A 14,530-nucleotide genomic window follows, 5' to 3' on the forward strand; every position below is an offset into this window, starting at 1 on the left:
TATTTTGTGTCCTCTCAATGTTTTGTAATGTTTTAATGATTTCAACACTTCAGCACAAATAGAAATAAAACTGAAACTCTGAACGTAGTTTGGCATAGAAATTATAGAAAGTAATTTCTGTCTTATATTTATGTCACAAAAATTACTAAAAAATTACAGATTTTTTTTTCAGGAGACAGATAAGTTTGATCAATGTAGAAATCATAGCAAACAGTATTTTTGCACTGAATTTTCCCAGTGCAAAATTAAACATTAGGGGCAGATGCTTGTGTATGAAACTTCATGAAGTCACCTGGCTGTCGTTGGGACAGTACTGACTTTAGGCAATGCCAGTCATGCCACAATTTCCTTTAGAGAACCTCTCTCTGCAACAAGCTTGGAAGAGAACATCCATACAGCACTGAAATCTTCTGGGAGTCAGGGATGAAGAAAGGGGAAAAGAAGGCCAGGCAACTGGGTATACCTGCATCCAGAATTGGTGACAAAATTGATGTTAGCAGACAATGGCCTTGGTGGTGGAGGTCGGGAGGTTTTTATCATTTATCTTCAGTTATGGCTGCTCTTGTAATTAGATTTCAGTTGGAAATAGTGGCATTTCACTCCTCGTTAAGTGGGAAAGCAGTTGTGTAGTTAAGGAAAATTACTATCACTAGCTATTCTCAGACTTCAGACACAGTAGATTACTTGAGAAAGAAAAACACATGTAAGCAATGCCTACAGAAGTACATCTGAAGCCTACTCACAGAGTGGGCTCAAGATCACAAAGAAGGGATTTAAAAATTATCCTAATTCTCTGTTAAATCTTTGAAATGCAGAACTGGGACCATACTTTTAAATAGAATGAAGATGGATGCCTGCAGAGAATTTTTGAAAAGTTTAAATAAGATTCAGACATCAGGTGCTGTTGAAATACCAGTTGAGTAATATGGTAAATCTTTAAGAATTCAAATGCCTTTAAAAAGCTGACTTTATCTACATATCCTTCTAAAAATGAATAATATGAGCTTGGACTGCTCCCTTTACAAAGAGTTCAATTATATTACTTTCAGTCCTGAAGATCCACTCCTCTATTCTTGATGTAGATGTGCTCTTGTCAGCTGTCTTATCCCTTTAGGTGTTATTTTAATAGACACTGAACATGTAGGACAGTGGTTTAGAGTGTTATTTGGTACCCAGAATCAAAAAGGATTTTGACACAGAAGCCAAAGAGTACCACTCATTTTTGTATTTCAGCTGGTGCCAAAATCATGTTTTCCTTCAAAAGATTTTTCTCATTTTGGGAATTTGAGAGAGATCTTTTACTGACCTATGGCTTAGTGCATCTAGACAGTCCCACAGCATGAAAACTAAGAGCTCTGAATCTTGTGTAGCAATAACTTGATGTCACAGCCTTTACTCACGTGAGTATCTCTCCAGAGGGCAGCAGGACAGTATCTTGTACGCAGCTAGAGGCATGTTGCAGAGATGGCCAAGGTTTTGCTGGAATGGAAAACTTGACCAGGTCCCCATAGTACATGGGTGAATTGCACAAGAATATGATATTTTTAGAGCTCACAGAGTGGGAAGAGAAAATTGACATCAGAGGACTTCTGCCATCTCAGAGCTAGCTTTATCCCTACACTGATAGCTCTCCATGATGCTTCAATATTCAGTGTAAATGGAATAACATGGTGAATCTGCAACCTTTCTATTACTGTTAGCAGAGCTCAGAAAAGGTTAAATGGGCAAATGCCTCACAACATATCTCTGTCTCCCAACAAAAAACTTAGGGCACAAAAGTGTGGAAAGTACTTAATTTCCCTTTCTTCTTTTTCCTTTCTCTTCATACACAGACTTTACATCTGTTCCAAAACATGCATGACTGTTGTAGAGATAGACTGTTACTTAGCAATAACCTGCTTTCTCAGGGGAAGGTCCAGTATTTCACATCACTCTGTAAGCAGTGTTAAAAAATATTATGAAAGCAACTTCTGTTCCACTAGCCTTTTTATCTACTTATATCTATCTCTTTTGTTTCCTTGTGAATTCTAACACAAATCATGTTTTAAAAAACAAAGTTTAAGCTTTGCACAGAAAAAAGTATAGAAAAACTGAACTGGCAAATTTCTGTATATATTTTCTCTCATCTTCTACAGAAAGTGAAATGAAAATTAGAAAGTACAACAGAACTGAAAGCTGTCTCCAAGAAACATATGGTAATACTGGTTGTTAAAAGCTTAGTTAATATCTTTGTCCAAGTAATATATTAAATATATAACAGAAGTATTCCTTTACTTTTTTACAGTAGTAGTAGTAGGCATATTTACAATTATTATTACTTCTTGCCCTGAATTTCCATAGAGGAACTCCCATCTGCCAGGTGTTATATAAAAGGGGACACCAAGGATCTCAGTTTCCTGAGTAAACAAAGCTGATTCAAATGCTTTTTCTTCTTTATCCTCCAAAAACTTCCAATCATAGGTCAGTTTAAACCAAGGTGAGACAGTGAAGATTGCAAGTTCTTGTAAATTTCATGAAACGGTGAAGAAAAAACATAAAGAAACTGGATTGTTGCTTTTGAGTCATAAGAGCCTATGCACATATTTTGTGCTCAGAGAAGGCTCAGCAGGTGTATTAGCCCATTCAGGTAACTGTGTATGTACATATGTACACATGTGTTTATGCAAAACATACAGTCATAAAACCAGGGTGGTATTCCCTGACTCACTAAACCCAAAGAAAGAGTCGTGGAATGTAAAGAACATGTCAATACCTGCACAAATCACTATGAATATATTCAAAGATGAAATAACAATATTTGCAGATGTGGTGCCTCTGCATCATTTGTGCTGAAGAAGTCTTTCTAGGGAAAAAAACCCCATCCTAGAAGCAAATAACAAGTAGAAAATGTGCCACAAGAAAGTAATCATGTCATTCTTCAAGTTACACTTGGGTGCTAGACAGCAGCTCTAAATCCACCTTACATGATTTCAGCTTTAAACACTTTCAAAAGGACACAGTTTTTTTCATATTGCTACAAGTACAACCTGGCAAATGCTTCAGAAGCAAATATGCAGTTCTGCATGCTCTGTGAGGATGAAAGTTATCCACTTTGGCAGTAGCAGAAATCTAACATCACTCGTCATGGCAATAGATTTCTTTCGTCCTAGTTTTAAAATGAAGTCTTTAATAAGTTACAAGTTCAACCATGAATGAGAGGCTGAATAACTCTTTTTTTCTAGTAAAGTAAACATATAAGTAAAATGTTGCATCATCAGTAATTACTTAAATCTCTATCCAGCATAGAAGGATCTTTAATGCTTTCATTATCTCTTGATCGCTACATTCGGCACCATGAACTGAAATAGCCACAACATTTAGAATGCTAGTCAAAGACTGATGAGGAGTGACTGAGTTATTGTAAAATTAAAAAATAAAAACAATTTTAAAAATTTCTGCATTTTCTCAGTTTGGCAGAATGGGAATTGACAGGTAGGACCAGCTAACTTGAAAAAAATCTGTGCATGAGAACCTGGAAACCAAACGATCAAGCAACTCTCCCCCAGGGTGTGGAGAAGTATTAATAAGCTGTGTATCCCTTTTAATTTCCTTCACTGCTCTTATTCCTTTATTAGTCCCTCTTCTTCCATCCTTTCTGCCTTTTCTGTTTATTTTTTCATTGTACTTATTCCTGCAGTGCCATTTCAGAAATGTCAGTTTTAGACCTTCTACAGGTGACCTTGACTGTGGTTCTAACACTGAAGAGGATGGTGAAGCTTCAGCTGTAGTCTCAGAATATTGCTTATATGCTCTGACATTTTCTTGAAATGCTAAATTGACAATAGGTAGCTGTGTGTCTGAATGAAGAATTTTTCTGTTTAAAATAATTGAAAATGAGCCAAAATGACAAAAATTAAAATTTGTGCGTGGATTGTTTTGGAAAAGCAGTTACCTACTTAAGATGATATTGTTATTTTTTGGTCTTGAGTGAGATACAATAGGTCATCCTCCAGAAACAAAGGTTGAGTAGAGATGGAGATAGAAAAGTCCAAGTGCTCTTGTGACTTTGATGTAAGGATTGACAAGGCTGCATTAACCTCTGAGGGACAATCAGTCAACTGACTTTCAATGGTGAGAATTAGTATCACATGCAAAGAAACTGAACATTTTCCTGCTGTCATTGAAGAGGGTAATTACCTGCTCAAAACCAACAGACTAAATGTTTTGTCATCCTTTGGAAAATCTCCTTACCATGAAGGAGAAAAGGAAATATCTCTGTTATGGTATTTTACTATAAGAGATGCATTACCAAACCGTCTCACTATGCTGAATTACACAGTAACTCTGTAGGTAAAACTGCAATTTCCTCATTAGGGACAGAAAAAGCAGATATTTAACAGGAAATTTACTTACAGTGAACTTTTATATGGGTTCCCCTTGTGTGCCTGTTTTTTGACATCAAGATGTAACTCAGAACATTTGAAAGGTTTGGTTTTTTTTCATGCTTTATTATACTTTTTCAGTCAATGTATGAAATATTTTAAAAACAGTTCTTTAAGTTGCTTTAAAAAAAGTCTTATTTTAACTTTAGATTTCTCTCTTTTGTCATATCCTTTCTCCACAGTAGAAAAATGGTGTGAATAAAAAAAATAGTGCAATAAAATAAGTGCTTTCTCGTGATTTTAATGTTTTCCTTACAGAAAAGAGGAACCATATCCAAGTATTAAAACCAATATACTCAAATTATAGACTCATTTTTTTATTTTCTTTTTTTAAGTAAGAAAACATTAACTTTCCTTAGAAATAGTTGCTATGTGAGAGAAGGGGAACAAAATTAGAAGGAGCCATATACAATTTCCACCACAAAATAACAGTACCAAGCACACCAGCAGTATTGAACTGAGAATAGTTTATTTGTTTGGGGTTTTTTTTAAAGATGTAGAAAAGGCTTTTCTACAGCAAGATTTTGCACATGAGGACTTGAAATCAGACCCAAAAAACTCATATATAACTGCCTGTTTTTTTTTAAAGTTCCAGTCTAGACTTAATAGATTTTTGCATCGAACATGTTTTCTGAGGTGATTTTTCTATTTTAAACTTTTTGAAACTTCTTTCAAGATAAAGGTTATTTCCTTAGGTAGGCCGACTTCAGATTTTGCCCAAATTTGATGTAATAAGCACATTTACAGCTGGTTGTCTTTCTGAGAGAAAGGCATTAAAAATTACTTTTATGTAAAGGTCTCTCCAATTTGGATGTTTGTATTCAGGTAAATTTTAATTCAGAACTGATCCCTTTCTAGTGTTGTTAATGAACTATGTAACAAAATACTTTACTTGTTCTTAGAGTATCAAGCATGAAACTGAATTTTCAAAGATAACATTAACAGAGCAGTTACTGTTTTCAGTGAAAGGTAATCTAGTGAAGACATTTTTTCTCTACAACTTGTGTTTATTTATCTTAGTAAGTAGATTCAGATGTCTGTATATGCTCTACTGATATTCCTTTCCCACGTGAAACAAAAAATGGCAGGTCACGGCATTGCTACTGTTTGTCTACACCTACATGGAAATTCCTCTGCTTGTGTTTGAAGTAAAATATTACATTACGGTCTGCAGCTGAAAACTCTGTGCTCCTTGTTGAAATTTATTTTTCTTACTGTCTCGGTTTTGGAGACAAAGTTTCAGGAGGAAACACTCTGGAGTGTGCCCTCCGAAGGGAAAAAGGGCCACCCCTTTTCCTCCACCAATAAGACAAGTGGGTCACAGCAAGTGAAAGAGGAAAGTGGAAAAAACAAACTGTTTATTAACACCAAACAGGGTAGAACAGGATTAAAAAGCCCCTCAAAATCAACAAATTCCTGGGGACGGAACAGATACCCGGGCTCGGACCAGCCGGGGCCACCCCGCGAACCCCCCGGGCCGGCGAAGAGGGAAGGGAGGCAGGAGGGAAAGGGAGGGAAGGGAATAGAGAACAAGGGAAACCAGCAGAACCTTTCCCCAGCTAGCTGGAACACAAAGGAAACCCAAAGAGCAGCACAGCGCTCCCGGCGCACTCCCTCCCCAGCCCTGCCGAGCCCCTGGAGCCGCTGGGCCCCGTTAAACCGCCCCGCACTCGGTCCTGTGGCCCCGGCCCCGGGTCCATCTTAGAGAAACAGCGTCCCTGGGCATTGAGCGGACGGGTAAGGAATAAAGCGGCTCCATAACGTCACCCCAGGACTCTTAGTGATGTTCTTCTTCTACTTTCTGCTTTTCCTTTCATAATGTCAAAAAAAAAAAAAAAAAAAAAGTATCATTACTTACAGAATAGTAAAGATAAAGGAAAAATGTATTAAAAAATTTGACTTTATTTATTTATCAGGATAACCTGGAGTGTTGTTCATAAAAACAAAGTAATAAACTTCACAAAGACTGGCAAGACGTTTCTATAACTTCAGGTATATAAGAAAAATAAATGAGAATGTTTGGTTTATTCTGTGTCTCTAGAAGCAAATGGTGAGGGTCAGTTGACTATTCTGTCAAGTTAGTGCTGTTTTATTTGTATTAAGAGCAAAATAACTGGAAACCCCAAGAATAGAGAAAGGGTACAGATTCCCATTGATCATAACAAAATAGATCAAAATGAATGTTTGGATCTGTTAATTCAAAATGGATGCCCCACTTGAACATTAGCTGACTTGTGTCAGTTGAAATGAGAAAATCATTTTTTTAAAGGCTAACAGTTCAATTTGGACCTCAATAGAGACAAAAAGATACTGCTGTTTCTATGCCACATATTTTAACACATAAATGTAAAAAGCAGGCTTATCATGAAAGTACTCTGCAATCAACAGAAGCAGGGATGTAATCAAAGAAACACATCTTCCTGTGTTAGAAAAAATAAAGACGATAAAATCTTCTATAAGTTGCATCATATACATATGACACAAATGCCAGGCTGTTGTGCTTTGTTAAAATGCTGTGCTCTGCAGAGTGTTGTTCATGGAAGTGTCTTACTGTTGTAAGGGCATACTGAAGACAGACTTAATAAGAAAGAGGTGTGAGAGTGGAAATGCTGTTTCTGGTAGGGGAACAGCATGGGAGAAAGTCAGGAAATAAGTCTGTGGGAGGACAACACAAAGGAAACAGGAGGGCAAGCAGAGGTGACTTTTTGATTTTTTTTTTCCATTGGTTTCCCTGGGAGAAGCATCTGGACCAAGCCCCTGCACATAATTCTGGTTTTGTTGGGTGATGGTGGGTTTCTGTGCTTGCAGCTGCAGACCGAGCAGGGTGTGCAGTATCCTACTGCTCTAGGGCAGTAGCTGGGTGGCAGGAGAGACTGGGGTAGGTGAAATAACATGCAGCTGGCCAGGAAATTTGGTTATCAAATCCCTCCAGTTCCCCAGAAGAAACATTCCTGGTTTGTGGAGTCAACTTCCAGTGCCTTTGCTACTCCTCGGGGTGCAAAGACATGCTCCTCCTCTGCTCCCAACAGTCCACCTGGCTTGATTTTCTTATGGAAAATTGTCTTGTTAATCACGCTTCTATCTCTATTTTTATTCATTAGATGTTTTACCTTACTAACATTGTGGAAAAAATATTAATATGATTTATACCACAGCACTTACAGAAGCGTGTGATATGCTTTTGTGAAATAGCACACAAATCTGAACAAACTGAATTATACTATAGACGGACAATCAAGGTAGATTAGTCAAAATTAAGAAATACTTCTTTTTATATTGTCACCCATTTCATCTTCTTGAGCCAATAACCCTGAGATCTATCAGCAGTGGTCTGGTATGCACAATGCTGTCAGTGCCTGCAAATGTTCACACCCCACTGCTGTCCAGGGTCGTTACAGGTGGTGGCATCTCCCGGCATTTCTAGAGAGCATAGAGCAATGCCACTCCCTCAGTTCCTGTGGAAAAACTAGAATGTGACAAATATGAACACCATGAAGCATAAGTTTCAAAGTGAAGGGAGATGGAAGGTAGTAGACATAGTTGCAAAGATGTGGGCTGCAATATTGTACAGAAGGGTTAGTGTGGAAAAAACGAATTCAAGAGGAGTGAAAGATTTATGTACACAATGAGGGTAATGGTGGGGAAGGGAGAAGCCTAATGCTAACCATTGGATCCCCGATTTTTTTTTCTGAATTGTATTTCAGATTAACTCTTGCCTAAACTGGCTGACAGGAACTGCAATAATGTGGACTCTGGTAAGGTTACTTTTTTCGCTGTAGTCCCAGCTGAGATGCTTCTTTATACCTGAGTCCTTACATACTTCTCTGGTAACTCAAAGAAAATGCATCTGTGCATCTGTGCTCTTCACACTGTAATGAATGTGTCAGTACTTCAGTTCTCAGCATGGATATCCCTGCTAAGCCAAACCACTGTAAAAAAGGAAATAATCACTACAGGGGTAGATTTCAGTTTCTCTCTTTCTCTCTCTCTCCCTCTCTCTCTCTCTCCCTCTTTCTTTTCTTTTTTAATACCATAATTATAAAAAAACCCAACCTGTAAGCAGAGAAATAGTGGATAAAGTATGAAAAACACTTTCATGTGATCATTTAAATGATAGTGGTGTAACAAAATGCCCTTATGAGGATGACTTCAAAAGGCAGCCAGTGGTGTGAAAGTGAATTTGTATAAATATGGGAGTTTGGGCTATATATTTTGTTTGGATTCCTCAGAATTAAATGGTCATGTTCATCTGAAAATATCCTATATCACCTAATAACAAATCTTCTTCATGACTCTAAGTAGTATCTGATTTTCTGGCTGCTATGTAAAAGATAACAACTGTTTCAATTATTTCATATAGTCAGGATTCAAGAGAAAAAGGATGGTTTCCATCCTGAAAATTTACATTGTCCCCATGTTCTCAAATACACTTTCAAAACAAACTATTTTTAATTTTCACAAGCCTCTTGTTATTAATTAAAGACTGATTCTTCAAATATGCAAGCATAAAGCTGTTAATTGTGTCAGCATGAATATTTCTTGTTGCAGTACTGAGCCGAGAGACTAAGTGAAAACGAAGAAAAAAAGAAAGAAAATCCAGAGCAAGTTTCAAGGGAATTCAAAAGGTTTCTGGGATACTTATGCGCAAATGAAGGTATTTAATTGTAAGGTGTCCTCAGTGATAAACGGTACTCAAAACATGCTTGAATAAATTCCGCATTATAAAATGAGAAATTATGTCATGACTTTGCTTTTCCCACTGATCCTTGAGAAAGGTGAATCTCTCTTAAAGAAAAATTATACGACCAGAGTCTCAGGTCTTATGCACTGCTAATGGACTGAGACTGAGAAAACAGCACCTCTGCAATTAGAGAAATGCAAAAGCTTGGCTATCTGGTAAAATAGAGAATAAAGAGAGAATGCTTTAAAATTTATTAATCTTAAAGGATTTATTTCCTAAGTCATTCAGTCCTGCAAAGAAGCTGTCACCACTGCTAAGAATTATACCAAAAAAAGTTCACTTGTTTTCTTAGTAGATATATTTGCATTTAAAGTACATGTATGTCCTCCTCTGGTTCAGAAAAAAAACCAAGAGAAATAACCAGTCCTAGCTCAAAAACACCCATGGCAAACCTTGCCTGATGGCAGGATACCAAAAGGCAACACAAGCTTTGAGGTGCCAGTGAATGATGGCAAGGCAGCTTGTATCCAGTGTCTTAGCACAAACGCAGGAACTTTGTCAGCTGAAGATGCCCACATTCTTCTTCTAAGGGTGTGTTTGCAACCCTGGTGGCCTCTGGGTACAAGAAGAGTTTGATTTTTGGGACAAAGTGGTATGTTATATTAGCACAGATGACACAATGGAATAAGTTACAGGCTCACAATCCGTTTCACGTTTGTAAGGACAATAATCCTAGAAACAATACCATGTCCCAAACAGGAGGAAATAAAAAAGCAAAAGAACACAGCATGCTCTCATAGTCTGTCCAAGAGCAAATCCTTGCTCCTCCAATGCCAAACAGGCCACCTGAGAATATAGGAACTATCTGTGGCCAAGAGGCCACCCCTGACATTTCTAACTCCAGCATCACAAGGCAGTATGTCGAAAGCTTTTTACATTATAGGGAACAAATCCTTTGTATCAATGTCAAAGTCCTTTTAATTTTTGTGTGTTTTCAATCAATGATGCAACTCGTTCATGTGGCAAGTAGCAGCCATTCTAGATCAGAGGACATTCCTCTGGAAATGTCCTTGTTTCAAAGACTGCTTGAATGGAAGTGTGAAATAAGCTTCCGCCAATATTCCGTTATTCAAAAAGGTTTCCATGACTGTTTTTCTATCTACTGTGGTGCAGGGAGATGAGAAACTTTGTACTGAGAGTACTGTCTGTTTATTCATTCACACAGGTTTCTTTAATTAATGTTCATAGAAAAATAGGTCATAAGAAAGATCATTTTTGTGGTAGAGACTATGTCCAAATGAAGATATTTCTAAAAATAAATGGTTTATTTGATTCAGTACTATATCCTGCAGTTACACATTTGGAGCAGATGCTCAAACCTCAAAGTAAGATTTATCAATTATTTGCCCCACTGTAAATTTTTTGCCTACCTCAGCATACAAAATGCTGTGATGGTCTCTTTAATCTAAGGATATTAAACTGTAAGATGCATCTACAGGAATAGTTTATAGAACTCCTTGTATAACTGCAGCAGGTTTATTCCAAAAATACATAGTGCAAATAATCTTTAAATTTGCTGAAAGTGCTTGCTATGGAATATAATAAAAATCAGTTGTAGAAAAGGAAATCAACTGCAGCATTGCATAAAAAATTTCTTGCTTTGGAAAGCCAAGATTTTATTGTCTTGCTGTAGGCAAGGTATAATGTTAGCAATGGTAAATTCTGTGATGCAGTAAGTTACACTTTTCTGCTTAAATAGATCCAAATAATGATGTCTCTGACTAGGTGATATTAGTTAAGGTAAATCACAAAAACCTCTTATAAGAAAAAGGTTTCAATAGGCCATGGAAAATTAATATTAAATTTCCTGTTGTCTACCTCATTACCTTGTTAGATGACTTGTATTAAAAGCAGTGAAGCAAAGAATCAGTAACCTGGGCCTTTGCCATTTCTGCAGCGTAGCAGATACACATATCACACAATTTATACAGAAATTATGTATGTTGAGTATGCTTTCCTGGAATACAAGTGCAACAGACTAGAAATTATGACTTTATTATGATACTTCAAGGTTCTGCTTTTTGAAATTATCCCTGAAAGCCATTGTTATTAAGATGCAGGACTGTTCAGTATCACAAGAGATACTCCTGCTTGTACATTATCCTTAAATAAGGATGCATGTTTATATTTATACTCTATGTCCACATAAACCTGTGAATGCATAAACTGCTGTTCACAGAGACATGGAAGCTATATGTGACTATATCTGAACAAACAGAAATGATTACTGGTTTACAGTGTTATTTAGTTTATGAAAAAAATTGTAAGGAAAAGCATTTTGACTACTGCTCTTATTAAAAAGGATATTGCTAGAACATGTAGTCTTTCACTGAGAATATAATTCAAACCCAGCTTTGGCAACTCATGGTCTTGCTGAGAAACCTCATTAGAATTAATGGAGTAATTGGGAAAAAAGGACTTGAAGGCCAGAGGAAGTAAATGCATCATGAGATTCTGGCTTCAGTGGTGAAGCTGCTTCAGTGTTCCCTGGAACTCCTGGAACTGTTCCTATGCCATAACACCACAGGTTTGTCAGCACAACTGTTCATGTGTGGAAATGCATCTTCAAACAAGGGGGAGAAGATAATGCAAGAATGAAGTGGATTTTTTGACTTGCTTTAATTGAGCTGTTTTCCTTGTTATTTCAGTCCCTCTGAAAATTATACTGCTATGGCAAAGAAAGGTGTAAGGTGAAGTCATGCAGGACCAAAAACTTCTGCATCCACCTTTGCTAAAAACTCCAGACTCTTGAAAACCAATACCCTGGGAACAGAACCTAGCCCCCTAATACATTTGATTTTGAAAGCAGTATTCACTGGTATTCATAGTCTCTCATTTTCCAAAATGGAGAGAATTTCTTTGGTTGGTGTCTTAAAAAGTTAAAACCTAATTGTAGTAATATTATAGTTTGGGGGATATGGAGAATTACTTCACTATTCAAAAGCAAAAGAAAACCCCCAAATTACTGGCAGATTTTCTTAGAAGAAAATCTTTGAAGGAAACAGATGTAATCTGATCTGAAAAACTGACAATTAAAAGTTCAAGTATGAATCTTTCTTACCAGAGAGAAAAAAAATGAAACAGTTAGCAAAAAAGTTTGTTGTGAATTTAAAGAGACGTATTTCATGCTTTTCTTATTGCTGAAGGTAGTAAAGAAGACATGGGGAGAGGTTTCTTATTTCTGCTGGATAATTACGGTCACAAGGTATTTTCTTACCATGGTTACCAAATATACCTATGAAAACCATGTGCACATTTACTTAATTGACAAGATCTTCTGAGCTCTTGTGCTCTATTGATACACACATACTGGAGTTCCAGTTTCTGCAGAAGTGAGTAAGCCCATTAGCTGATGGACTGAAAGTGCTCAGAAGTGCCACTATTGGCTATCGCTTAACAGTTCCAGTTGTCAAATCATATCAACCCTGTTATAAATATCACATGACACCTACAAATACACTGAAGGAGCACATTGTATGTGATTTGTCATTCACATGAAAATATACCTATTTGTAAATATGGTCTTATTGTACTCTTTGTCTTTTTATGCAAGCATATGCAAAACTGAACACTGGTCACAGGTTACACTGAAAATCTGATTGTGTTTTTAATCCTTCAACTATTCAGATGAGATGTTTTGACAAATTTAGTTCTTTTTCATCTTCTTTTCTTCACTTTTTTCTTCCTTTGCCTGTCTCTGCTCCTCGTCCTTTGTTTACATTTTGAAAGCTGTGAAACATGAGTATAATCTCATCTCTTACACCAAGTTCTCAGGTTACAAACGTCTGTAGAGGTGAATCAAAAAGAAATGCAGTCTTATCTGACTCATACTGAAGATGGATCAGTGGTATGCCCTTGCAGCAAAGAGGAGATATCAGCCTGCTGGTCTGCGCTGGGAAAGCATAACCAGCAGGTCAGGAGAGGTGATCATTCCTCCATACTCAGAATGCTTCTTCCATTTTAATGGGGAGAATGAGAATGAGAGAAAGAGCTTAAAATCATGTGCCAGTTTACAAGCCAAGTTTGAAAGCCAAGCAAGGGTTCTTCGAAGTGTTTGGCTCCTCCTGTGGATTTGTGCTTAATCTAAAGAGTTTTATGGAATATCCTTTAAAAAAATCATTGCTAATGGAAAATTCTCTGTTTAAATTGTTGTAATCATTGCTGCTTTAGACTTTTGGTTTTTACTTCAGGAGTTCTGCAAAGAGACTTTCAGGCTTTGGTCTGCAAGCTTGTGGCTGTGCACACAGTGTTTCCAAAGGACTATAGGAAAAACAAGGTAATAGAAAAAGTTGTGCCTCATCTAACTATATAAAATTTATGAAAAGTTCCTCACTTCTAAGGAGGCACAAAAACTGAAAATGGCATTATTCCACTTGACTTTACAAGTATCCCATGTGATGAAAGACAACTATCTGCTGTGTGAAAGCAGAGAAATTTTAGAGAAGGTTGTGGAGAAAAGTTTGCAGCAGAGATCACTTGCTGTCACCAGGAGGTTTATCTCAGAGTTCATATTACCCACCACCAGCTGCGCCAGGTGATTTATTAATTTAGGTTATAAAATGTGTGGGAACAAAAGCAAATAATTGTGTTTTTTTCTGGAAAAGATGCACTGAGATGTTCTTAATCATTCTTAGCTATGTATTATCACCTTAGTAGCTCCTGTATTAGAAGGGTAAATAAACCCAAAGCAACAGGAGTGTTGAAATCAACAGTAATGAATTTGGCATCAAAGAGAAAGTCAACATAATTATATTTCTAAACAGTAGATTCTTAGTTCATATAAAATATCTCTGTGACGTTTTCTTAAGTGTAATATACTTCAGATGAAAGCTCTCAGTAGAAATAAGGAAGACAAACAATTAGTACTGAATGTTGAAATTAGACCTGTGCAATCCCATTCAGTCTTGCACAAGAGGAGAAAAGATACATCTTTATTCAATAGTTGCTTAATATTTATTGAACAGAGATACTCAGGGTGGGAAAAGAGATTAGGAGATGCAGCCTTCCCATTCTGACAGATAAATGTAGTGTAATTTCAAGGCTGCAATGAAAAATTCATTTTACCCTTACAGTGAATTGCTGGTTGCTATATATATTAGAATTAGAAGTGTTACTTATTTGTATTAACAAGTTAAAGGCAAAAAGCTTATGTACCTGTCATTTGTCTAGTTCATAGTTTTCTTAGTTTTCCCAAAAGAACAAACCCCATCTATACCATACTGAAAATAAAAATAATATATTTAAATATCTTTTTCCACATTGTTACTAAGACATGGATTATCTTGGATCTGTTGTGTCCTTCACAAGGACCTTAGCACTTTCAGACTTGTTACTACACTTTATTTTCACTGTTATAATGTTAGGTGGA

Source organism: Aphelocoma coerulescens, assembly GCF_041296385.1.
Source record: "Aphelocoma coerulescens isolate FSJ_1873_10779 chromosome Z unlocalized genomic scaffold, UR_Acoe_1.0 ChrZ, whole genome shotgun sequence".
In the NCBI taxonomy this organism is placed as follows: Eukaryota; Metazoa; Chordata; class Aves; order Passeriformes; family Corvidae; genus Aphelocoma; species Aphelocoma coerulescens.